The sequence below is a fragment of the Fukomys damarensis genome, unplaced genomic scaffold, assembly GCF_012274545.1.
Source record: "Fukomys damarensis isolate Sample0158 unplaced genomic scaffold, DMR_v1.0_HiC HiC_scaffold_16, whole genome shotgun sequence".
Classification (NCBI taxonomy): Eukaryota; Metazoa; Chordata; class Mammalia; order Rodentia; family Bathyergidae; genus Fukomys; species Fukomys damarensis.
Genome location: NW_022900928.1, coordinates 121,929,274 through 121,957,085, shown reverse-complemented (window position 1 = coordinate 121,957,085; position 27,812 = coordinate 121,929,274). Strand labels below are relative to the sequence as shown.

Below are 27,812 nucleotides of genomic sequence, written 5' to 3'. Positions count from 1 at the left end.
CAAAAGCAGAAAAAAAAAAAAATATTATTTTTTTTTTTTTTTTTTTTTTTTTTTTGTACTGGGGATCTAACTCTGGATCTTGCACTTGTGAGCCAGGTGGTGGAAACACTGAGCTAAATCCCCAGCCCCAATCATATGATTTTTGGGTAGAAAAAAAGATCAAAAGGAAAGACTAAACTGCCCACATGAAGATGTCCTTGGGAGTAGTGTATGTGGTGTTAATTTTCCAAATATTCTAAATTTTTATTACCATGTAGAACTATATTATTATAAATGATTAGAGTTTTATTTACATTAGGACTTTATTTGGGAATGTTATTTAAGGATAAATACAGTACTAAATATAGTAAATACATCATGTGATGTATACAACACATAAAAACAATGCTTTTATATATTATAAATAATATGATTTAAGCTAAATAACAGTAATTACTATGTGATAAAGGATTACTAACCACTAGTATTGCTAGTAATAAATGCTAATGCTGCTAAACACTAGTTATTTTGAGATAAAGTGCTATCTATTATAATGCAATTAATATTACATGATATATTCTTTTTAAATTTTTTTAATTCATTAAGTTTACTGGTACATTTTAGATATACAATATGATGATGACATTCATCATTGGGAATTTGGACCTTTACATGATGTATCTTAGTTCTCATTTTTTTCCCTTTCCTATACATCCTATTCAGTATAGATGTGATTTTAAAAACATCTTTTCATCTGAGGGCCAGGTATTTAGCTCAGCAGTTCAGCCACCTGCCTCCCAAGCACAAGAACCTGAGTTCGATTCTCAGTACAAAAAAAAAAATTTTTTTTCATCTGAGGTTGATCAAACCCATGGCTGCAGAATCTTGGCTGTGAAGGGCTACCATACCATATTGTCTCATGCAGTCTTGCAGAATGAACCATCACTTGCGGTTTCTTCATTCCCCAAACTGAATGGGCATCATCCCTTTTAAATGATCATGTTATTCATAGAAGTAAGGAAAAGTCAAAGAAAACATTCCCACTTCTTCTCCATCCCTTCTATTTCTAGGTGAATGTAGAGTGTGGTGCTGTCTTCATCATGGCCATTTACCAAAAGCAAAGTCAGCAAGTAAGGACACAGGTGAACTGATATTATTAAGGATCAAGCTCCCTACCAGGACTGCTCCCCAAATTGTTCCTCCCTTTTTCTGATCCTTCAGATTCACTGGAATTTAAAAAAAAAACACTGGTATTAATAGAATGTCTTAATTCCCACCAACCTCCAGGAAATAGATACCACTTTGATTAAACAGAAAACCCAGTTACTGAGAACAAAGGGAATTTTTTTTCTGCTATGTATTAGACTTTTTATTGTAAAACATAAAAGCCCAGAAAAACTAGGATGGCATGGAGATCATTACTGTGATCCCAGCTACTCAATGGAGGATCACAGGTTTGAGGCCAGATTGGGCAACTTGGTGAGCACCTGTCTCAAAGTAAAATTTTAAAGGGCTGAGGATGTAGCTCAGTGGTACAGTGCTCCTGGGGTTCTATCCTCAGCAACACATACACACACACACACACACACACACACACACACACACGCCTGGTGTAGTTAAAATGTGGAGAGATATGGCAGTAATTTAGGGCAATAGGGAAACCTTTCAGAACCCAAGGGTAATTGTGGTGCATGGGTGCAGGATCAGAAACTGTCCTAAATCAAAGCCTCATCCTATCTCTGGGTCTGGCCATCTGTGTCTGCCTGTGCCTTTCTGCATCTCGCTGTCTTCGCCTCACTCTTATCCTTCCTCAGCTTCAGATTCTTTATCTGCCACTTGCCCCAGTTTACCCATCTTGGCCTTGATCTAAATGACATTGATGATCTCAAATTCCTCCTACAAGCAAGCATTTTCCCCTGGCTTCCTGAGTTTAAATCCCAGACAGAGGAAATGTGATTGCTGAGTGCATGAATTAGTGGTTGCATGAATCAATTGATAAATAAAGGAATTCAGCATTATTGTTCTTAAGGCAGGGATTTTATTGAATGTAAACAAGCCTCTGAGCCTTTTTTGACAAAAAAATGTTCACAGGTAGATATGGGTAAAAATTAGAATCAGTTTCATAATCTTGCAGTGAAGTAGGGTTCCTATGGAATCTCACAATTCGCACACTTAGCCATGGTCCTATGTAGCCTACTTTGTACTCTTTGGTGAAACAGGACTTTTAATCCTTATGGTATACCATTCTGGTTAATATAATTTGCTAGTGCTTTAGCAACTGATTAACATTGTGATAAGTTAACAATTAATTTGAAAATATGGTAGAGTTAGCAAAATAAGAGATGATATTTGTTGGCTTTAAAGTTTCTTCTGACACCCAGTGTGGTGGTGCACGCCTGTAATCCCAGCACTTGGGAAGCTGAGGCAGAATTGTTGCAAGTTCGAGGCCAGCCTGGGCTACACAGTGAGTTCAAAGACAGCCTGAACTACATAGAGAGTTTCTTTTGAGCCCATCAGAGTTTTAAATGCTTGCACTTGATTCAGAACTTTGCATTCTTAAAGCTGCTGTTCCTATCAACCCAGTGTAGTTAGAAGTTACCGTGTTAACAGGACAGAGTTGAAATGATGGCCTTTATTCACAGTGAAAGCAACCTGTGGAATTGTTCCTGATTTGAAGCTTGAAAATAGTATTTCTGAATTCCAATTCTAATTGCCATGTCATTTAAGATATTTTACCCATTATTAAAAAATATACATAAATGCATGTAATTTGAAAAGTAAAATCTAATTTGTAATTTTAATGTGAAGTTTCCCTAGGTCTGTTTGTGATTACTGTACATTCTGATGTTCTTGAGTATAGCACTCTGCTAATTAGCACAAATAAAATACTCTTTCTCTGAACATTCATTTCTGTTTTACTATAAAATGTGACTCCCATGTTCTTATTGTATGCCACCACCGTAGTTGTCCTTTTATGCATTCCCATATCTCCACGTAGTCCCTTTACCCATCTCAGTCTTAAGATTATCTTGCTAGTCTTTTAAATCTTTCTAGTTTTCATTATCTACATAATGGCCCCAATTCTCCATTTCCCTGTGTATGAATACTGGTCTGAAATTGCATTACATTATCCAGAATTCCATGGTGCATTTCTCGAGTGAGTTGGACTCCAACATCAGTACAGAGGCCATTTACAGTTTCTACTAAATCACAATTTTCCTCCTCTCCTCCTCCTGTTCCTCCTCCGCCTTCTTTTCTCCCTCATCCTCCTCTCTTCCTCCATCTTTATTCAGCTCTACTAGGATCTCAACTCCAAGGGATTTCACACAGGTACAGAATTCCACATCATCGTGCTACCTTACATGGAGTGAGGTTTCTCTCTCATGAAAATGCTGTCATTTGCCACTATCACCTGGCTTGGGTGAGACTAATGCCTTCCCCAACATTCTGATTCTTTTGCAGACCTTGCTAACATTTCAAGTGCACCACAGATGTAACTCAGAGAAAAGTGAGAGATAAATGTGGTCTTAATATTTGAGTGTGGAGCACAAATTTTGGTCAAATAATGCCTAATTTGCCTTTAAAAATCGACTGAAGTTCGATAGACTTCATTCAAATTCCTTATTGAAGCCCTTCATTGCTAACTAACAAAAATAGTCTATTTTGCTTGGAATGTTTCTCCCTTGCTTTGACTATTCTAAGCAAAAATACCAATCTTTCTATGAAGTACAAAAAGTGAAAGTATCTTAAAAGATTTCTTAGCTTAATGGAAAAAGACATATTGAGGACCATAATATTAGCAGATAGAACTTTCCCTCGGTGAGATGTTTTTATTAATCTGTCAGAATGGTGCTCTGAGCTCTGTATTTTCCTTCCACTGTGCCTATATTAAGGTGTCTAGAGGCAACAATTTCACTTCTGGCGATTAATTAGCTCAGTAATTAAGGAACAAGACAAGCCATATCCTTGTTCCTCACTCCCTTGAAAATTGCCTGCTTGAAGCCGAGGCTCGTTACTTCTGTCTAATGTGTTTTGACTGTCCTGCGTACGTCAGTCATCTTGTAAATTAGAAACCACCTATAACCATCACGAGCTGCATTGTTAGCCTCACTGTGATGAATACCTCTTCCTCCAGAGTGCACATCTAGAAGGCAGCATCTGTTCTGCTCAGCCTCCATCTGGACAGCCGTGGCTCTCATTTTGCATCCTATTTGCATATGTACAGTCATTGTCATGAGGGCGGTTTTAAAAATAGTAATCAATATTTAACTAACAGAAAATACCAGCTTTTTAAAACTTCAATGTGAAAAACATGAGATCAGTATATGTAAAGTTGTTGCACTTTTCTAAAAAAATCATGCAACTAATATGAGTTGTCAGTTTGGTTTGGAATTGTAGCAATAATTGATTAATGAATTGACTGTTTACTGCCATTCCCTTCGAATCTACACATACTGTGACTTTTGCATAATAGGTGCTTTAATCCATGACTGCTTGCTCTGAAATGAAATGTCAATGTGATCCTAAGTGCGTTTGCTAAGGAAGCAGAGCTTCTCCGCTGTAGAACTCTAAGAGAAGACAGCAACAGACTGCTCACCACTGAGGCCTGTAGATCAATTCTTCCATCTCCTGAGAAATGTTCCATCTTGGGGAGATAGAGAGATATGGAGAAGCCCCTCTAATCCCATGCAAATAACTTCGGGTCACCTACATTGTACATGTACAGTATGGCTCCTATGCATTTAGCTGGGTACTTAGATCTTTGTTTTATGCTCAGATCTTGCCTCTGCTGGTATCGTTCATGCATTTGCTGGCTTCACTTCCTCATAGGAAGCACGCGTGATGTAGGAATCAGTCGGGACTCCGGTTTGAAACTGTAGGACTCTACGTGAATCACTTCACTGAGCCCCAGGGACTTCATGTACAACGTAGTTGCGCGAGGAGACAATATTTGTGAAGTCCTAGGCACAAAAAAGGCATTTAGTAAGAACCACTCTCTTCTCTTCACATATCCAGATCTAATCTGCCTCAAAATATGAATTATTTTATATTCAAAGGATATGCAAGTTTGTTCTTGTATATTCTTTTGGGAGAAACATGCCATGAATTTTCTGGATTTCCTATGAGTTTGTACATTTTTAAATCAAGGGCAGAATGGAAAGATCCTTACACTTTTTTTGTTAGAGATTTTTATTAGGAATGATATCTACATCTCAAGCACCTATTCTTTTTTTTTACTCCCTTCTTCCAATAATACTATTTAAATTATGATATAAGAATAAAAGGGGAAGAAAGCTAAGCTATACAGAGGGGACTTTGTGGATGAGAGAATTCACTATATTTCTGAAATGAAGCAATCATAGAGATTGATACTTTTTGTCATGGTATTGGGAATTATTGTAGCATTTTATACATGCATATGACATATTTTGATCATACCCATCACTCCTATTAGTTTCTCTTCCCCGATTCCATTTCTCTGGTCTAATAGTCTTTCTTCTAGCTTCTTGTCATCTTTTTTAGATTCTACATATTAGGTAAAACATGCAATACTTGTCTTTCTGGGTCTGCCTTCCCTTGCTTACCATGATGGTGTCGAGTTCCGTTCATTTTCCTGCAAATAATATGATTTCATTAGAAAATGTGCTATATTTGCTTTTCTTTATCCATTCTTTTACTGACAAGCACCTAAACTGATTCCACAACTTGCATATTGTGAATTGTGCCATAATAAACATGGGCATCCAGATATCTCTATAGTTCAAATTTATCAACACTGAAAATATAAAGGTCAGAGAATAACAAAGGTCAAGGAGTTGGGGAGGGAAGAAAGATGAAAACTTCTAATGTCTTCATTGTAGAGGACGTATGGACAAGAGACACTTTTGAAAGCCAATGGAATAAGTAGTTTTTAGTGTGCTATTTACACAGAAGCTATGGGCAGAGCGTTTAGCTCAGTGGTTCCACTGCCTGCCTTGCAAGTGCAAGGATCTGTGCTTGATCCCCAGTACCAAAATATATATACAGAAGCTACAAGTAGCAAAACAAAGTACACAGTGCAGCAATGTGGAAGCTGAACTTTTACCTCTCACAGAAAAAGATCAGTATTTAATACTCAGAGCAGAGGGGTCAAGAAGTAGTGATGTCAAGAACATAATTTACAGTTATGTTATGTAACCACCCATGAAACTTATGAATATGAATGATTAACAAATGGCTGTATGTAAGGAACAGTGATGTGGCAGCTAGTTCTTTCTATTACTTTTTATGAATTATTTCAATTTTTCAACTATGCCATTCATTACTTAGCCTAAATGAGTATCAAAATTTTGAAGGTCTGAGTTATGACATTCTACCCCAGTTACCGAAAATAAATCAACAGAGACTTTAAAGAACTCTACTAACTGGCCTCTACTAATTGGCTATTTTCCACAGCTATAGTGAAATGAAGCTGAGATTTAAATGATTGTGTACATAAGTTTTGAAATAGTCATGACCCTTTATTATTGAAAAATAATACTGTGTTTTTAGAAGATCGTGTTGAGTTTAACTTTATTTTAATTGTTAAAGTTTTGGTTTAGAATATAGACCAATATCACTCACCCTGTACTAAAATCAAATCAAGATGGATCAAAGGCCTAGATAAAAAAAAAAAAACAGAAACACTGAAGCTGTTGGAAGATAAAATAGGTAAAACTACTGAAGACATAGGCATAGGCAAGGATTTACTGAACAGAATCCCAATTGCACAAGCAGTAACACCAGCAATCAATAATGGGATTGTATCAAATTTAAAAGCTTCTGCACAGCAAAGGAAACAAACAACAGAGTGAAGAGACAACCTACAGAATGAAATACAATTTGTCAACTACTCCTCAGGCAGAGGACTACTATCTAGAATATACAAAGAACTAAAAAAAATTATACCCGCCCCAAAATAAAAGACCCAGTCAAAGGATGGGTAATTGAAATGAATAGATACTTCTCAAAAGAAGTACAAATGGTCCACAGGTACATGACAAAGTGCTCAGCATCTTTGGACATGGCAGAAATGCAAATCAAAACAATACTCATATTCCATCTTATTCGAGAAAGAACGGCCATCATCACTAACTCAAAAAACAACAAATGCTGGTGAGGTTGTGGGGAAACGTTGTTGGTGGGAATGTAAACTAGTATGTTTCTATGGAAATCAGTATGGAGATTTCTCAAAAAACTAAAAGTAGAAATTCCACTTGACAGAGTTCTGGTTTTCCTGGATATCTTTCCAAAAGAGTTAAAGACATAATATCACAGCGATACATGCATATCTTTGTTTGTAGTAGCAGATTCACAACAGTCAATCTCTTGGGAGTGGCCAATATGTCCATCAACAGATGAAGGATAATGAAAATGATATACATTTTATATATGATAAAACACATATGCACACACACATATATTACTTAGCCATAAAGAAGGATAGACTTAGGTCATTTGTGGGAAAATAGATGTACCTTGAGTCCATAATGCTAAGTGAAATAAGTCAGAAACAGAAAGTTAGGCCCAGGATTTAGCTCAATGGTTCTGCCGCCTGCCTTGTAAGTGCAAGGTCTTGAGTTCAATCTCCAGTACAAAAAAAAGAAACAGAAGGTTAAATATCACAAGGTTTCTCTTATATGAGAAACCCAAAGTATAAATAATTAAAAGAGCAAAATAAAAAATAGATGATAGGAAACAGGGAGACAGACTTTTGAGACACAGGAGTGGGGGTATGGGGGTGGGAGAGAGGAAGGAGAGGTGGAGAAAGGAAAGTAAATGGGATCGAGATGCGACACATTTGTGTACCAATTCCTCATGATGAACGTATTTGTTATGTACTGCGAATATATGCTAACAAACATTTAAATACTTTAAAATTTAAAATATGATTGAAACAATGATTCTTTACTACCCAGATACTTGATTAAATTATATCTTTTTCTCAGAACAACTTCTTGTGAATTTATACGGCTCTCAAAATTTGGTAAATTAGAAACTTTCCACTTTGAGTCTCCAGAGTTGTTAATAAGAAATGAATCGGGAGGGGGGGATCTGCATTTCTCTTAGAAAGAAAAAAGACCTGGAAAGACATTTTTTTTTCACAGATTGAACAATAGTTTGCAGACTTAATGCTTCTATTTACTTTTAATGGTTCAGTTATCATATGTGCTAATGATACTTAGTGCAGGTCGGGTTTTCTGGAAGCAGATGCAAAACAAAGTTTGAGGTACAAGGCACTTACTAGAGATCAGTAGCTGTGAAAGGAAGCAGGAAGAAGAAAAAGAAGAAGCAGAATGGGTCAGAGGGAAAATATGAACTGCAAAGCAAGTGTCCAAGGTGCCTGGCCTGGGAGGGAGCTCTGGAGCAAACCGGTCTGCTACAGTGGATCCACAATGGACCGGAGGGCACCAACCCCCACAACTCAGCAGGGAGCCTTCCCTTGAAGAGGGAGTTTGGTGGCGCATCTTTGGGCTTCTTAGACCACTCGTCTGTGATACTGAAGTGCAAAAACCATGAACTGTGAAGTCTCTCTGATCATGGAGTACAGGCACGATACGTGGAGTATGCAGCTAGCTGGGCTGTGGCCACAGCATTTGGGACAAATTACTTTGCAAGTGATTTCAGCTCTCCCAGCTTGGGCTCAAAAACTTAAGCATCCATGGCCCTCTACACTCTCGGGAACACCTTGTCAACTCGTGTTGGTTCTGCTCCCTTTGACTTGGGCTCTTGACTCCACCTCTCTACCTGGACTCGCTTGATTGACTTCAGACCACTTAGTTTGTTGTTTGTTTGTTTGTTTGTTTGGGATTTGGTGTCCTTTTTTTAAACATAGTATTCAAACTTTATTTTACTGTTTTGGCAAGTACAACGCAAATAACAGGTACTGATTTTAGGGACAGGCTTCAAAAGAGAATGATATATCAGGCAGTAATAAACAGCTCAATAATTTAACAATTTAATTATAACTGAGAGTGCATTGAATTACTCAGGATTTTCCTAGAGGCCAAAGGTTGAAACAAATGGCCTGCTTTATTTATTTATTTATTTATTGGTACCAGGGGTCGAACTCAGGTCCTTGCATTTGCCAGGCAGGCGCCGGAACCACTGAGCTAAATCCCCAGCCCGAAATGGCCTACTTTAAATGTTAAGGTTACTCAGTATTCACACTCATTGGCAATCATGATTCAAACAAACAATTGTGAAATTGCTGATTTTAAGTTCTCAGAGCTAGAGTCCCCTTTGTTTTTCCTCCGAGACAAAGGAAAGCTGGATTTGCTCCAGGGTTGGGAAAGTTTATGGCTAATGAAAAATAGTTTTCTGGTCTATAACAGTTTCCTCCCATAGTCTCCCCTTCTTGCTTTCTGCCCACTGCTGGCCACTACAGCATCCACCTGTCCCTGCTCAGAAAGGTCCATTTTGTTTCCCAACACAACAATTACAACCTCGTTTTTTGTCTTTGAATTTATCAATTTCTTTCCTCAGAAGCTCCACTGTTTGAAAGGATTCAAGGTTCATCCACACTGTACACAGAAACAAAGCCATCAGCAAATGGAAAATAATGCTTTGGCAGCTCAATGCTTTCTTGTAGACCTCTGGTGTCAGAAAGACGGAACTGTTCCTCTGCTCCTTGATTCATTTCCACAGAAGCCACACACACGCCTTCCACTGTCTCACCATCTTCCATTCCAGTTGTATGATCTCCATGAAGGAGCTGCTCTGGAATTGTAGTTTTCCCCATGGATGATAAGCCACAAACAACAACCTTGCATCTCTTTTTCATCTTTTCTCAGGAGATCACCATAGCTCCAGCTGACCCAGAAGATACCAGCCAGCATGCAGGCTCCCTGGCAGTCCGTGCCCACCAGCTTTAGGGCCCTTCCCCAGTCAGACTCTGGACTAATTTTGGACTGTTAGATTGACTCAGGTGTGAGGCTTTGGACACTGTTTGCTGAACCTTCCCTTAAACAGGAAGTAGAAAGCTGTAGATCACTAGACAAGTTCCATAGCATCGCTCTCCATGGCTTGGTATTCTGAATGAAGCAATGCCTCTCTCAGACATGTAGGACCCCAGAAAGTGGGCAAGTCAGAGAATTCAGCCAAAACAAAGCAAGTTAGTTCACCCATACTTAGAAGTGGCTCCCAAGATCTGGGTATGGCAGTGCAAGTCTGTGATCTCAGTGCTCTGGAGGGAAGCTGAGGCAGGGAGGTAGCTGCAAGTTTGATGCAAGGCTGTGCTATGTAGTGAGTTCAAGGCCAGTGTGAATACAAAACCTGTCTCAAAAAAATTTTTTTAATTGGCTCCAAAGATTGTTGAACCTAACAATCCTGATTTCTTTTAGGGGTGCTACTGTGTTTTCTCAAATCATTTGGCCTGATGAGAATCCTCCTCCCAGGTGCTGGAGGTCAGCGCATGGCCAGGCAGCCAATCTAGGCGATTGGGTCAGAAATGGACACTTGGCCTGGCTGGCTCAATAAAACTCTGCTCCACTGCTCTACTTGAAACTATAGAAAGGAACCTTCTCCCCAGGGGAAATGTTCAGTGTCCAGCTATTTTAAGCCTTGATTTGGCCATGCCTGAAATAGACATTTCAGCCACAGGATCCAGTAAGCTGCTTTCTGTGCCCATGCTAATCTGCAAAGGGCTTCTCTACTCCTGCCCCAAGTTGGGATAATACAAATTCTCCTCACAATCTTCTTACTCAGCTCCAATCTAGTCAATGTGGAGGGAAATTCATCACTTCTTATATATGCTAAGTCAAAAATCTCAGGTTCACCCTGTATTCTACCCTGCAGGGCTGTAGTGGCCACAGACATTCATCCCAATGTTTTGTCTACATGAATCGCTCTCCATCCTGGCTGAATCAGAATTAACCAGGAAACTTTAACATTGATGATTCCAGGGCCTAACCTTGGGTCTGACAGAATCAAAATGTTTGGATTCACAGCCAAGGGAAAAAAAATGTTTTGTGTGTGGTACTGAAGATTAAACACAGGGCCTTTGCATTGAGCTACAACCCCACCCCACCCCCTTTGTTTGTTTGTTTGTTTTGTTTTGGACAGGGTTTATCTTATGTTTCCTGGACTGGGCAGGAACTTGCCACCCTTCTGCCTCAGCTTCCTCTAGTGTTGGGATTCCAGGCATGCGCCATCATGCCCAGCTGGAATGTGTATTTTTAAAAGCTACATATAGTGTTTTAACCCACTGGCAGATTTAAGAGTCACTGATCCACATAATGCTAAGTAATTGTTTTATTAGATTTAATAAATTGGCCAGCTGAAGATCGAGTCTCCTATCCATTTGCTTTGTATTTTCTACAGATCTGGCCCCTCAGTTCAAGGTGCAAACCTATATCCTTCCAAAAGAAGCACCAGCATGTCTGGTGGAAAAAAATTCAAATTTAAATGAGAAGTGGATTTACCATGAAACTAATGAAGCTTAAGTTTCAAGGCCCCTTGCATGAACTTGTGTTTCCATGGCCATCTGTTCTCATATTGTTTATAGAAATACGATATTTTAACTGCAAATGCTTGAAACCACTGTCTCTTCCACTTCAACTTCCTCTCAGTCTTACTTCCTCTGGCATTGGGTGGCATTAGCTATGAGTGGTTCTGAGCCATGAATAAGAAAGTTGACGATGATACAGTTTGGGTCTAGTGAAATATGTATGTGACTCACTGTGTTCACAGCCTCTTCTTTGTAGTTTAGTTCCTACCAGCTGTCCTTGTGCAAGAACAATTTCTAATAAGAGTCCTACCACTGCTGCATCTGTGCACCCAACCTTATGAAATCAAAGAGCCAGTTTCAGTATTACCCTCATAATAGGCAATAACACTAGGGACAAACAAGATAAGCTGTCCAGTGAGTACTGTGATTCAAAGTATTTAAGATTTCTCCCAGCAGATGGGAGTCCCGGTGCATGCCCATAATCCCAGCTACTTGAGAGGCTGAGGCAAGAGGGTTGCAGTTGAGTAATGGGGATATAGCTCTCTGGTAGAAGCCCATTGGGTTCAATATCTAGAGATTTTTTTTTAAAAATCAAGTTGTCAGCAGACAACTCCCTGAAAAGCCTTGCTATCCCCCAGCTCCTATATGAAAGACACTTGAGACAAGTTTTCCCAATAGACAACAATCCCAAGAAAGCACACCCTGATTCCAACAAGTCATAATGACCAAAGAAACTTCCACACTAGAAATAAGAAGAAACATTATTTGATCTACTACAGTAGAGGAAAAGACTGATTTCTCTTTCCAGGCTCTTTGCAAAAATTAGGACAAAAATCACAATTGCACAAGCAGGTAATCAAAGAGTATGCATGCACATAATTTTATCAAGGGGGGAGTATCAGGTAGAATTTTTTTTTTCTGGACTTTGAGATCTTTCCAAAACTTGCCAACTTTTAAATGCCGTGTTGTGGTGGTAGTTTATTTTATAATTCTAGATGAATATTTAATTTTACACCTAGTAATCTAAATTAGTTTTCTTTAAAAGGGGCTATAACACTGAACAAACTGCAAGGCCACTGGCTGGCCTGGGTTGCGGTGAGTACCTTGCCTTTCCATTCCCATAATGGATGCGAGACCCTAATGGATTTGTCCTTTACAGCTGCCTCAGTCTCCTGAAAACTAAATCCGCCTATGATTAAGTCAGCAAATGCACAGTTGATGGATTGTAATGACTCTGAAGGAATCCGTGTGGCCAGAAAGATAAATAATACATTGTTTCAAGGTTTTGGAACTCTTGATGTTTCAGAAGAAGCCATTATTTAAAATAGAAGAGAAATTAGGAGGGAGGATATATCATGTTCAGAGAGAAAAACATATAAACAAGCAATTAGGATTAACCAGGCTAGATGAAAGGTGATTTGTCTCTTATTTTCATCTCTAGGAAATGTTATAAAATCAGCACGTGAAGAGTCAATAAAGCAGACCCATGGAGCAGAGACCGTCTGGCCCGACTCAGTGCACCTCGGGCTTTCTTTTCTCCTTTCCAGAAAAGGTCTTGCCACAAGCAGGATGACACATGGCTCCACGCAGATGATGCAAATAGCATCTGGAAGAAATTGCCCAGTTTCTTTATTACAAACATACCCAGCTTTCCATGCAGGCCACGTCTTGCTCCCAGCTTCAGCCCCTTATAATAGGGGAAAGAGGAGAAATCAGTTCCATCTTATTTTCTGCATCACTTTGAACAATCTCAATATTTACAATCCAACATCTAAAAACACTGTTCATTTTAAATTCTCTGCTCAAAAAAATATATAATAATAAAAATAAAAGTATCTGCTCCAAATACTTATTCTTTAGATTCATTAAAATATTTACCAAAACATGTGACTGTAAATGTCCCTGCTATATATTGGCTTGTACAACATTGGACATGTCTCCTATGGCACTTCTCAGAGCCTTTACTAAATCAATCTGTGAGTTCAGACTCTATGGAATATACTTTGAAATGCTTCCCAGAGTTTTCTTTCTCATTGAGTTTATTGGTACATTTTAGGTGTACAGTACAGTTACATTCATCATTGGGGTCTTGTACCTTTACACAACAGGTCTTGCTTGGTTCTCATTTTTTCCCCTTGTCCCTGTCCTCCTTTCACCCCCTACTTCCCAAATTATTTAATCCATTTTTGAGCAATTAGTATCTCAGGAACCATAACTTTGGGAAATGCTGCTTTGGATGACAACACAATGAGATGTAAATGAGTATAAATGCTTTATATAATATGAAAACTAAGCAAATTATATGATACTATGGTAATATTATTATTATTATTATTATTATTATTATTATTATTATTATTAAGGCCACAGTGGTCAAAGGAATAAATTGTTTTTTCATTCTTACTGGGGTCCATTTATATTATCTGCATAGATCTGAGAAAAAGGTCATTGAGACAAATGTGTTTACTTGCATAATTTTCTGCTATGACAGTTTCATTTTACAGAAGAGGTTGAGAAAAATGATATAATCTTGATTTCAAGTTTTTGTCCACTGCCTGTAAGTTTCACTATTTTTTTTTTCTTTTAATGATTCTCCACTGAAGAACAGACTATTGGTGCAATCCCTATGAAAACTCTCATGGTGTGTTTTGCAGAAGTGGGAAAAAAGTCATTCTAAAATTTATATGGAAGATGAGTGGACCCCAAATAGCCACAACAATTTTGAAAAACAAAACAAAAATATTCCATTTTTTGATTTCAAAACATATTACAAGCTACAGTAGTTGAAAGTGTGGTGCTAGGCTGAGGGTGTAGCTCAGTGGGAAAAGACTGACCTAAGTCAACCTCTAGCAACCCCCACACCCAGAAAATATGAGGAACTGCCTCACTGGAATAGACAGTGGGTCCCAGAAATAAACTCCCATATATATAATCAAATGATCTTTGACAAAGGGACCAAGACCAATAGGGAAAGTGACCATCTCTTCAGAAAAGTGTTGGAAAAACTAAACGACTCTTACATCATATACAAAAATTAAATCTAAATGGATTAAAATCCATGTTGTTACTTTTCTCTCATTGCTGAACCCAAATACCCGATATCCAAAGTTAAAGGTTTATGTGGCTTACAGTTTGTAGAGGTTTCAGCCCATAATTGGCTGGCTCTAAGGCAGGGTATCCATGGGCAACAGTTCATGGTAGCTGGAAGAAAGCAAAAGCAGCAAGGGACTTTAACAGCATCTTTCTGCCCCTTTTAGTTTATTCATATTACTTAGGGCAGGTAGCACTCTCGCCCTTAATCCTAGTGCCCTTGAGCCCTAGCCCTACCACAAGTCAATCACACACTCTATTCAGCCACCTCTGAGAAAGCATAAGGCTTTGGGTGGGGGGATCTAAACACAAGTAGTAACAAGACCTCAGGCTATAAAACTCCTGGAAGAAAACATAGGGGGAAATAGCCACATTTGCCTCAGCAATGATTTCTTGGTCACAACAGTAAAGCACAGACAACAAAAACAAAATAAATAAGTGGACAAACTGATAATGGAATCAAATGTAAAGCCTTTCCTGAATCAAAGGATACACGTAACATAGTGAAAAGGTAAAAGAGTTACTATCCAGGTATACCAGGAACTACAACTCAACAACAATGAAAATCAAATAACCCAATTTAGACACGGGCAAGATCCTTGAAGAGATAGTTCCCCATGCCTGACTAAGAAGCATATGCAAAAGGTGTTTGATATCACCGCCCATCAGGAAAAAACAAATTAAAACCACACTGAGATGTCACTTCTCAGCCAGGAGGATGGCTACTACTAAAACAAGGAAGAAAAGGAAATAACAAATACTGGTGAGAATGGGGAGAAATCAGAACACTTCTTCAGGGTTAGTGGGATTGTAAAATGGTGCAGTCCCCTGGGAAAACTTTATGGAGTTCCCTTTAAAACTCAGAATTAGAACTGCCATATGATCTAGCAACCCCGCCTCTGGATATACAGTCAAAGAAACTGAAACCGGTATCCTGAAGAGATATGTGCACTCATATTCACAGCGTCATTCTTTGTAATAGAAAAGAAGCAGAAGCAAACGAAAATGTCCATCGGGAGATGAGTGGGTAAAACAAAGTGGTATACACATATCATAATGAGCCCTGAGAACATCATGCTAAATAATATAAACAAATGGGCAAAAACTATATGATTCATGGTGAAGTTTTCAGAAACAGAGAGCAGAATGGTGATGATCAGGGGCTGGAGGAAAGTGGGGAGAATGGGAATTGTTTAATGGATATAGAGCTTCATAATAGCAAAATGGAAAATTCTTGAAGACCCATTTCAGAACAATATGACCATACTTAGCATTACTGAACTGCATGCTTAAAAATGACTGTGGTGGCAAATGTGAAGGTGTATGCTTTCACACACACACACTCACACACACACACACACACACACAGAGAAAAGAGTAAGGGTTTTGAAGCTACTCAAAGATAAATTGGGTTCACTTCCATCTGGACTTTCTAGTACTTCTATTTATCTTTGTTTCATCAAATGTTGCTGACAGAATATCTAAGAGATTATAAATAGATACACATGCGATAAAACAAGGGAAGTAAAAAGTGAGAAGCTGATGATAGTCTGAAATGCTTTCATTCATAATTCCCTTTCCTTTCAAATTTTTCTGTTGGTGATCACACACACAAAGGACTTGGGTGGCCATACAGCCTGTGAAGCCTTTTACTACTTAGGCCTTTTCACAGTATCAGAGATCAGTGTTAAGTTGGAAGCTTGAGCATCTTTAATATTTCTCAGTCCTCAGATACACTTCAGAATTTTGGGATTCACTGCTGGCACAAAAGCAACAGAACAAATAACAGTAAGAAATGCAATACAATCCTAGCTTCATTTACTCCCAAGAATGGCATCTGAGTCTTTTTTTTTTTTTTTTAATAAGTGTGTACTTTACTTCCATGTCTCAAAAAAGAGGATCCGTAGCTCAAAGTAAAAGTACTTTTGTAACTTTAACACACCTTTTCCACCTAATTAAGTGTTTTTATAACATCTAATGACAGAGCAGACTTAGAAGATTTAATGTAGAGATGGTAGGCTGCAGAAAGATCTTGCAGAGAAGACTGCATTGTGTGCTTGTCCTGCTGATCCCCTCTTTGCTACACAAAGATTCACCATGTGATGTGAGGGGAAGAGGTTGTTTTAGGATTGAGCAGGGATTGGTTGGCATTTAAAGCATGAACTATCTATCTATCTATCTATCTATCTATTTATTTATTTATTTATTTATTTATTTATTTATTTATTGGTACTGGGGATTGAACTTGGGACCTTACACTTGTGAGGCAGCTACAATGCCACTGAGCTAAATCCCCAGCCCTTCCCTGACTTCTTAAAGGAGGCAGAGAAGAAGAAAGAGAGCAGAGTAAAAATGTAAAGCTGGATTCAAGATCATTTTCTCAATCTTTCTAAGAAAAAGGGCTCAGTGAGTTCTTTCAAATGTAAGCATCACTAATGTTACTTTTATTATAAGAAAGATGCCAATGGTAAGCTTGTCTCTAAGCTGACTGACAGGAGAATTTTCAAAGACCACAAAGGACAGAAGTATGATAAACCCCTATATTCCTTGTCATCTAGCTTCAGCCATTTTCATATACTCTGATTTTTTTCTACCCACTTTTTAAATGTAGTTGTCTACTGGAGAATTTGAAAGAAAAGTTCTCCTATAATATCTCTATGAATTTATAGGAGATAAGCACTTCTCATGACTACACCACTATTATTATAACATACAAAAATCAACAATAATATCTTTGTATCTCCTGAAAAGTTGTGGCGGCTCCATTTCACCTGAGTTCACTGGCCCAAAGGAAGCAGCCAGAAGACATCTCTCTGATGCCATCTTTTCCCATCTCTCCTTCCCCACCTGCATGGGGCTAGTGGCCCCAGACTACCTCATACCCCTGGAGACTGCGGTCTTTCTCTTTCCCGTATGGTTCTTACCCCTTCACTTCTGTAGAGTCACAGGAGGAAAGCAACTCAGAGGAACATGAGGTGTGTGCATAGGTTGAGAAATGCAGAGGCCAGGGATTTAGCTCAGTGGTTCGGTGGCCTGCCTCGCAAGCGCAAGGACCCGAGTTCGATCCTCTGTACCAAAAAAAAAAAAAAGAAGAAAGAGAAATGCAGTGGTTTTTGGTTTAACCTCCTTGTGTTATTCCATGTGACCTACTAAACCTGTTGTTCCTTGGGGTTACTTCTATGGTGCCAATACGAATGGACCACAGGTCAAACAGAAAACAAAATGCGTTCTCTGGTGACAAGTGTAATATTTACTGCTCAGATTTATAAGCTCCCCATTTCTCTTCGATGACAACAAAAGTACAAACTTAATTTTGCTAACAGCTCAGTCACTTCTCCTTCCACCTCAGAGTCCCTATTTGGGGGTAACTGTCCAGCCCACTCAGAAAGCAGCCCTCTTCCTCTTTGGCATCTTTTGTCACTGGATAGTGTCTGGGCTCGAACAGCTTGGCAAGCCCTGCTGGGTGCTCTGCAACACCAAGACACTGGGCAGGACTGAAGCAGTGAGCTGTGTCTGCCCCCTCTGCGTGGATATGCCCTGCCCTCATCATTACTCTATACCCCTGAGCCTTTTTGAATGTAGCTTCTCTAAAAGGCTTGGAATTCCCTGGGAGTGCTGTGGAAGGGAGACACCAACCTCCATGCCCGGAATCACCTATACTACACCTATGAGTTACTAGTGCTGGGCCCCTGCCTCAGTCTTTACTTCAACAGGGATTCCACAAGAAATGCTTTGTGAGATGTGTCTGGATATCCCTTGTCCTTGCTACTCTCCTAACAGATCTTTTCCTGGGTCTTAACTTGTGTTCCCCCAGAGGCAGAAGCAAATAGAGGTGATCCCAAGGAAACACCAGGAAAGGGTCAAGGACACAGGCAGGAAAAGACGAATTAACAGGAACCCTGTCTAGGCAGCTACCACTGTTTGTGTGTGTCTGGGGCTTCACTGTGCTGGGGGAAACTCAAGCTTCAGGGAGAACATGCACTTCAGAAATAAATTACCTGCCGGGGATTTAGCCCAGTGGTTCCGTCACCTGCCTCGCAAACTCAAGGACCCAAGTTCAATCCCTGGTACCAAAAAAAAAAAAAAAAAAAAAAAAAAAAAAAAAAAAAAAAAAAAAACACTTCCCACCTCCCACCAGCCAGAGATGCAGAGCTGCTCCTGGAGTGTGAAACTTTAAGGATTCCAGGCAGCCAAAAAGACTGTGGCTGCAGGAGAAAATCATCAAGGGAAGAAGTTCAGATGCTCAGGGTTGAAGTCAGCAAGTGCATTGAATTGGGAAGGACCAGGAGACATGGGCGGGGAACTGGCCAAGTGTGCTACACTCAGCACTTAGACTGGCTGTGCTTCTCTTCTTCCTGTGAAGAGAAATCTACTTCTATGTTACTATACATTTCTAGAAAAGCTTCCCACAGCTCCATGGACCCCAAATGGACTTAAGGATTCTGGTTCCCCACACTGTTTGCAGCTAAGCCAGGGCCACTCATCTCAACTGAAACTTCAGAGCCTCAGTGGTTGACAGAACAATGACTTGAAAAATGGCCACATTCTGAGCCCAGGAACCTGTGACTTACATTACATAGCCAGAAGTGGACTTCAAGGGTGTGAGTAACCTACAGATGGTGAGATGTGGCAAGCACCCTGGGTTGTCTAGATGGACCCATGTAACCACAAGAGCACTTAGTGAGGGGTACAAGGAGACAGAATCAGAGTAAGAGGGGGAGTCACCATGCTGGAGGAGCCATGGAACGCAGTGATCTCTGCAAGCTGGAGAGTCCGGGAATGGATTCTTCTTCAGTGCCTCCAGAAGGAACACAGCATTCAATTTCAGCTGAACTTATCCTGTGGTCCTTCCTGCATCAGTGGTTTGGACCTTCACGCTTTATATTAGCATCTTTGTCAGGAAATGGGAGTAGAATGAATGACAAAGGAATTGCAAAAGATTGCTATAGTGATCTGCTATTTCAGAGCACAGAAAAGCCATTTCTTATCTAGAAAACTTTTTGTTTTTCTTGTACCAGGGATTGAACTCAGGACCTTGCACTTTCGAGGCAGGAGCCGTGCCACTGAGCTAAATCCCCGGCCCCTCTAGAAAATATTTTGTAAAACAGAAGACTCTGTCTCTAGTCTTGTTTAGACTTGCTTCTCTTTAGCTTTGCCATGAAGACACTTGAAAGCCCTTGGTGATGGCTACCTGACACCAAAACCAACCACAGAACTCGTCTATGTATCTGACGAACAGCATAAACCTCGGGCACTAAAAACTTCCCAGGATCGCCTTAGTGACAAATTCACAGGGTAGTCACTAGACCTCCTCTATTTGTTAGCACTTCTAATCATTATGATAATCAGTGCTTGAAAAAATCTTAAAAAACAACTTCTAACTATCTCCAGGGGTATAGAAATCATGTATTTTCCTGCCCAAACTACAGTCTAAGCAGAGAAATGCGAAACAGTGACAAAGTACTGGAGCACCAAAAATCCAATGAAACATGAAAACATGAAGAAACGGGATGTATTTATTGAATGAATGACAAAATTGACCTAATTATTCTCTTTTGACTGATAGTTCACTGAAACAAAATTAGAACAAGCGTTAGAAAAATGTGGCTTTAACACAATGGATTCTTGAAGAAAAAGAAGAACATTCGCCTTTTCTTTTTTAAAAAATGTATTTCTTCACCTACATGAAAGATAACAGAGGAAAAGCACTCTTCTGAGTGATATATAAATGAATAAATAAATTCAAATTGTCAAAGGGTAATATGATGTAAAATTATCTAGCCAATCACATTTAGCAAATCACATTTTTGGAAGATATGGCCTACATAAATTCTATTCCAAGAGTCAATCTTAGAAAATTAATCAAAAACTGGAAAAAGGTTTATGATGAAAATTTTTATTGCCACATGACTTATATGTATGAAGTAGTAGCAAATATTTTACCTGCATACTCACTAATGGAGGGATACTTATGAAAGTTCCAGTGCTATAATTATATGAAGAGTTAATTAGCCATTAAAATAACTTATTTATTCAAAACTATTTACTATAGGGTGGGGGATTTAGCTCAGTGGCGCCATTGCCTGCCTCACAAGTGCAAGGTCCTGAGATCAATCCTTGGTACCAGGCGGGCGGGGGACAAACACAAACTATTTACTGTACTGTGTTGTGTCTGTAGATGCGGCAGGGAACAAAAACACAGAAAGTCCATCTTCCACGGCCTCACACGTGTGTGTGTGTGTGTGTGTGTGTGTGTGTGTGTGTGTGTGTGTGGAGGGAGAGACAGCAAACAGACAAATACATGTCACACATGGACTTGGCTAGCTTTGCTGCCCTGGGACAGCCCTGTAACCAGAAGGGCCTCGCAATTGCTTTAATGCTCTACTGACAACTTTCTCCAAATTCTTAATTTTATAACAAAGGCCCCCATTTTAATTTGCACCGGACACAGCCAAGTGTGTCCTTATGAAATGAAACCCAGCAGGGCAGGAGGGACAGGAAGCGGGGAGGGGCCGTAATTTGAGATCGGGTGGTCGAGGAAAGTCTCATGAGATGACATTTGAACAGGATGTGAAAGAGGTCCTGGCTATAAAAACAACGCATACAATGTAAGGAAAATGCTTATGCATATTTGTTACATTAACGATTCTTGTTTATAAAACATGTGCTGGTGTTCTGGGAGTCAGGTCAATAGCCTTGGAAACTTCCTTGAAAATTGCTCTGTCCTTCAGACATCTGTTAACTCGCTCAGTTTCACCTTCAAATGACTTACAGAATCCAAGCAATCCCAGCATGCCTCACTCAGTCCACACTGCCTCCCACCCTGCTTCACCAACTGACCCACCTACCAGGAGCACCTGTGTCTACATTTACCTGCTTGTCTGTTCCTCACACGGAAGCTACAGTGGTTCTTTCCATTTGAAACCTAAATTACACTCCGTAGCTTTCTGTTCAAAACCCTCCAGTGGCTTCTCACTCTGTTTTAAGATTTAAAAAATCATTAAGATGGAGCTGGATGCAGAGGCATATGCCTGTAATCCCATTTATTCCAGAGGCTGAGGCAGGAGGATGGCAAATTTATGGCCAGGTGGGGCAATGTAGCAAGATCCTGTCTCAAAACGTAAGAAATTAAAAAACAAAAATGGGATGTAACTCAATGCTAGAGCATTTGCCTAGCATGTGTGAGGTCCACAGTGCAATCACCAGTAGTGGGGGGTTGAGAAGGGAAGGGAAGGGAAGGGAAGAAGGAAAGACTTAAAATATCTGTAAGTCCCTATGTGACTGTCCGTGTTCCATTTCCCTCTGTGGTCTCCTCTCCTGTCCCCTCTCCTAGTTTGCTCCTGCTGTTGGCCTCCTTGTTGTTCATAGAGCACACTCTACCTCAGGACCTTTGCATTTGCTGCTCACCTCGTGTGGCATACACTGTTCTCATAACCACATACCTACAGGGCTGTGTCCCTCACGTCATTGCTCAAAGGTCACTTTATTAGATGGGCTTTCCTGGCCACCTCAGAGCGGCAAGCTGCCTCCTTCATACCAGCTCTTTCAGTCCTCTGATCCTGGTGTATTTTTCTCCATGGCACTTTCCATCTCCTGCCATATTACTTATTCATCCATTTGTTTATTTTCTGCCACATCCCCTCCATTAGCATATAGTGATATAATGTGAGAGTAGGCATTTTCACCGTGTGTTGTGCATCCCCAATTCCCAAATACTGTCTGATGCACAATAGACACCAGCCAGAGTGAAGCAAGGTATTCACATTATTATTAAAACTACATAGGGGTGGGGATTTAGCTCAGTGTCTCCAGCACCTGCCTCGCCAGCTGCAAGGGCCTGAGTTCAATCCCCAGTACCAAAAAACAAAACAAAACAAAGACCTACATAAGGGCCGGGGATTTAGCTCAGTGGTCCCACCACTTGCCTCACAAGTACAAGGACCTGAGTTTCATCCCTGGTACCAGAAACAAACAGACAAACAAATACACCCCCCCAAACTACATAAAACATATGCCTTTGAGAATAAATTCAACAATGGTACCAGCTAATCTGAAATGTTGAGATACTGAAGATTTTAACATTCTCCTGCCAGAATTTTCTTTAATATAGTTGCATAATTTCTAGGATTTTGACAAATTACTATTATTTGCATGTTATGAAAATACTGTGACACCCTAATACAATAAATGCTAAATAAAATGTTCCCTTAAAAGTCTTTTCATATTTGCTTAATGAGTTTTACTTGAAGTGATGATACAAATGCCAGTGAGTAGATATGATTTAATTGAAAAAAAATTTTGTTCTAGATTAGAATCAAAGGCCTCCCACATGATGGGGAAGAGTTCTATCACCAAGCTATACCTATAACTCTTCATCTAAAATTACCAAGGAGTTATTACAGCTTTGCAATTGCAAATCTCATATACCATCTACATTTTGAAAAAACAACCTTTTTCTGGAAAGAATCCACTGGGGCTGGCAATGTTACTTAGTGGTAGAGTGAGTACCCAGCATGCACAGGACCCTGAGTTCAATCTCTGGTACTACAAAAAAAAAAAAATAGGGCTTGGGTAAGTGGCCCCTCCCAAAGGACCATGCTAAAGACCTAGTTGCCAGCCTATAGTGCTATTGGGAGGTTTTGGAACCTTTAGGAGGTGGGGCTTCATGGAAAGAAGTTAGGTCATTGGAGGTTCCCTTGAGGAGGATATGGGGATGACCACCTCCTTCTCTTTTTGCTTCTCAGCACCACCATGTTCTACTGGCCCAAAAGCAGCTGGATCAGCTAACCATGAACTAAAAACTCTACAACTGTGAGCCAAAATAAACCTTTCCTCTTTATAAGATGATTATCTCAGATATTTTCTTACAGTAATAGAAAGCTGACTAATATAACCTCACAAATACATACAATGAAAAAAATTAAACGTTTTATTTTAGAATAGTTTTAGATTTGCAGAAAACTGGCAAAGATTCCCAGTGTTCACACATCACCACATCTAATTTTCTGAATTTCTCATATCCCATAGGAATATACTACATTTACCATAACTAATGGATCCATGTTGATGCTTTATTATTTACTAAAATAGATGTTTTATTCAGATTTCCTTAGTTTGCCCCTAATGTCCCCTTTCTGTTCCAGACCCTTCCTTTACCCCAGCCCCTGATATCACAGGGCATTTAGTCATCTTGTCTCCTTGGGCTCCTCTTGGCTTCTCTATTACTTCTTGGTTCCTGGAAGCCAGGTGTCATGACCAGCACCAGTGTCTTCTGAGATAAGACCTCGATAAAGGTTAAATTGAATCGACCCGGTTTCTATTTTAAAATGTCAACTGTGTGATGGAATGATTTATTACTTGCTTGTCTGTGGCATTATCTACCTATACATCTGTCACTCCATCCAACATTGCCAATGAGATCTCACTTTGTCCTGAAGTTTTATGCAGAGCTTTATTTATTACAACTGGCAGGCCTATAATGGATGGTTGAATTCATCATTGTGCCTTCTGCCTTCTGGTCTTCTGGGTTGAGACACTACCTGCATCTCTACCTTTGAAAGAGCAGAAGAGGTGGGTGAGAACCATTCTTACTATTGGCTGTATCATATCAGACTGGTTACCCTCGGAGGGTACTTGTGAGGATTACTGAGATCAGGCTTCAGAACCCCCGTCATAAATAAGAATGAAGGTTCACAGGGGCTAGGAACTATACTTTGTGTGTTATGTATTTGACATATTCAATCCTCACAGTAGACTTATGCAGTCACTGCTTTTATCTTCACTTTGCAGTTTGGGTAACTGAGGCACAGAGAAGCCAAGCAGCACAGAGGATGAAGAGTGGTCCTGGCGTATGGGTGCGGGACTGTCAACCCACACATTACTTGAATGTTTGCCCCCACTAAGTCCTTCCTGAGACAGCCCTTCCTGTAGCTAAAATGTGCTTCTGATGGCTGAAGCATGGAGGGAATGGAGATGAGAGACTGCCTGAGAGTACGGCTGGCTCCCATTTACTCAGATCCTCAAGAATGAAACAGGTCAGCAAAGAGCAAAGGTTCTGCCCAAATCCAAATCTAATGTGTTCAAGGCATGAGCAGGATTCTTGCAAAGCCTATTCAAATACTGACATAGATACTGAGCTCCTTCTTTATGACTTAAGGTTCCTTTCAATATGTCTTGCTTCTCAGGGAGACCCAAATTCCTACACGGACGACCAAGCTTCCTACTTATTTCTACAAGTAAGACAGCGAGCACTAGGACAGCTGACTGACGGCTGCATTACACAGACCATTCGGAAATGTTGTGGCCCCTCACTGTGACCGTGAAAGCCCCTGTCCCATGACACCTTTACACCTTATGGGTCCTAAAAGTGAGCAGCTGGCCCCAGGATATAAAGTAACTGGGATCTGGCATTGTTAAACACATTCTGGCAATATTTCGTGACAAAAACTGTACTACACCTTTTCGAAGGGAGTGCGTTGGTATCTATAAAAGAAATGCTTATAACTATAAAATAATTTATTCTTTTGGGGGGTACAGGGGGATCAAACTCAGGACCCTGCACTTTTGAGGCAGGTGGTGGCACCACTGAGCTAAATCCCCTGCTCCTTTTTTTAAAATTTTTGATGGTGGTATAAGGGATTGAATAGAGGGCCCTGGGCATGCTGGGCAGGTGCTCTGCCACTGAGCTACTTTTTCACTGCCCACAAAATAAGTACGTTGGAGATGCTGTTTCTCATATTAGATAAGACTTGGAAGATGTTTGTTGTCTCAGTTTCACTTTAAGCAAATCTGTGATTTTTGTTGAAGCCCTTTGGTCCCCAGCCAGGGGTGATTTTGGCACCAGGGGATGTTTTCCCACAACTGGGAAGCATTGCTATTAACATCAAGCGAGAGAAAGGCCCACAACACTGCTAAATATTGGCCATGCACAGAGCAGCTCCTGTAGTAAAAAATTATCTAGCTCACAGTTTAGTAGTACTGAGGACAAGAAACACTGGTGTGGAGGGAAAAATGCATTAACAGAATGAAACTGCAAAATCTTAAAGGTTTTGCCAGATCCATGCTATTCTATATCCAAACATGCAGGCCTTCAGAATTCTTACCAAGCCACTTTTTGGCATGGAGGTGGCACACGTCCTAGAAACTGGGCAGTGGGAGGAACAGCACAAGTGTACTCTAGCTCTACTGGCTCTGTGGATCTCTTCTCCATACTCCGTTTTGACATTTTTCTTGTCAGCCCAGAGCTAATTGAAGTTCAAAGCTGAAAATCTTGGTTTAAACCTGTGCACAAAACATACAATTCCAAGCTCTTCACAATCATACAGAGAGAAAGGGGAGGGCAGGGAGCCTTCTATTGCGGTGAACTTTGTGTAACTGCAATAATCCAAGGCCAGAGGAGAGCTTTTTGATGCCCCAGCAACCTGCCCTCTTTAACCACAGTCCCCATTACAAAATGAAATTCTTAAGCAAAACTCAAAGAATATCACCCCAAATCATAACAATAGAACTTGAAACTGAGAAATGCAGAGTTAGAGGTTTAAGAAGCTTCACCCTAACTCCCTTAAACTTAGGACACCTATCATGATTCATGGATCTGCAGCAATCACCTACCACTATTTCACTAATCATGCACGTATATGCAATATATTCAAATTCCACCAGAATATAACAGCTATCGATGACTCCTCTACCTCTCGTCTGTACAGTGAAGTATTTCGCTGGTTTCTTTCTGTCCTTTCTTTTTCTTTAGCTTGCTTCCTGTCCACTTACTCTTTTCACTCCATTCCCTTGGGGCATTTTGCTGTCTTCTGCAGAGAACATGGACAGAGAGGGAGCATTCCCATCTCCTGGGAATCCAGGATCTTACAGGGCCACCCTCTTTCCCTTCTGTGTTGGATTGGAGGGTGGAGTTTCCAGGTCCAACCTAGAGAAATGGCTGGACTATGTGGGCGTAGCTTTCTGGTTAGGAATATGTGAACGCCTCTCCTCAGCTGCTCCCCAAACCCTCCAGTCTTACATTGCTTGGAGTGTTAATGAAGCCCTACTCCTTGCTAACCTGCTTATCTGGGCTCCTATAAGTTTTAATAAAATAAAGACATGTCGCATGCAGCTCACAGTTTTTGGCTGTGTACATTTGTATGATAAAAATTGAAGTGGGTAAAGGACGGAGATGATATTTGACAGTATTCCCTCCACTCCACAGCTGGGAACACCTGAGCGCCTGTGAAATAGCGACCCTGACGCGGATGCACCGTGGTCCGCGTCGGACAAAGGGCAACACCCTGCTCTGTGTCTGCGTCTTTGTGCTTCCTTAAATATCGGGGTATTATATATCCGAGGGGCAAAAGGCACTATTCCCAACAGCGAGAGGAAAATGCCACCGCCCCGTGTCCACGTCCACTCCGAGAAGCGCGCTTCAGGCCTGCCTGGGCTCTGCTCATAAAAGCGCAAAGCTTAAATGGCTTGGTGATTATTGGCTTTCGCCCTTGGACGGAGAAATGAGATCACGGCTTTCACCAAGGGAAGGAACCGCCGCTGCCAGGCTGCTGAGGCTGCCGCTTCCCCTCCCTGCGCGGGTCCCGCATTACATCACCGGTGAGCTCTGCGGGTGTGTGTGGGTGGGGGGGCTTCTCTAGGGACCCAGCCCCCGGCCGAGGAGGATAAACAGAATGAAAAGGAGGGGTGGGGTGAGAGAGTGTTGAAGAAGACAGACAAGGAAAAAGCAGATCCCTGTTTTACCCTGTCAGCCCGTGGCGAAACGTTACATCCTTACCCAGCTGCACCCCCAAAAGCGTTCCTGCCCCCCTCCCAGCCTCCCCCAACTTCCAAGTCCAACAAAACTGAGATCCAAAGCTGCCAGTAGAGCTGCCTTAGGGGACGAAGGGGAAGGCGGACAGACGCTCAGGGGGAGTGGGACAGGGAGGGACCCAGGCGCCAGCGTAGGAGGCCCGGCTGGGGAGCAGCGGGGTAGACTAGAGGAGGGGGGGAGGGGGGAAGGAGGAGGAAGAGGAGGAGGGGGGGGCTGCCACTGCGCCCCCACCCAGCCCAGCCAGCTGTGCCTTCCCTGCCAGGCGACCGCGGTCAGAGCCGGGAAGGCAGAAACGCCTCCTCCCGGCCCAGAGCAGAAGCGGCTATCCAGGGGGAGGAAGGCGCCTCACCTTGTCCCCTATGAGGGACGGATCATGCCATGGCAGCTCCGACGAGCGACAGCGGCGGCAGCGAACAGAGCCCGAGCAGCAGCCCCGGGAACCCGGTGGGAGTCGGGGACAACTCTGCG

At 40.9% G+C, this 27,812-nt stretch overlaps 2 long non-coding RNA genes and 1 pseudogene across 2 annotated transcripts; all 3 read right to left on the bottom strand.

Annotated features, from left to right (window-relative positions):
• Window positions 1–2,414: 2,414 nt before the first annotated feature.
• Window positions 2,415–17,599, bottom strand: LOC117286368. Its single transcript, XR_004517532.1, has 3 exons — window positions 17,461–17,599; window positions 5,565–5,593; window positions 2,415–4,940 (listed from the first exon to the last, which is right to left on the bottom strand). It is a non-coding gene; the product is annotated as an uncharacterized LOC117286368 (long non-coding RNA).
• LOC104853784 lies at window positions 9,235–9,816 on the bottom strand (annotated as a pseudogene).
• A 1,692-nt stretch (window positions 17,600–19,291) lies between the features above and the next one.
• On the bottom strand, window positions 19,292–27,806 carry LOC117286369. Its single transcript, XR_004517533.1, has 3 exons — window positions 27,694–27,806; window positions 25,639–25,816; window positions 19,292–19,427 (listed from the first exon to the last, which is right to left on the bottom strand). It is a non-coding gene; the product is annotated as an uncharacterized LOC117286369 (long non-coding RNA).
• Between the last annotated feature and the right edge of the window lie 6 nt (window positions 27,807–27,812).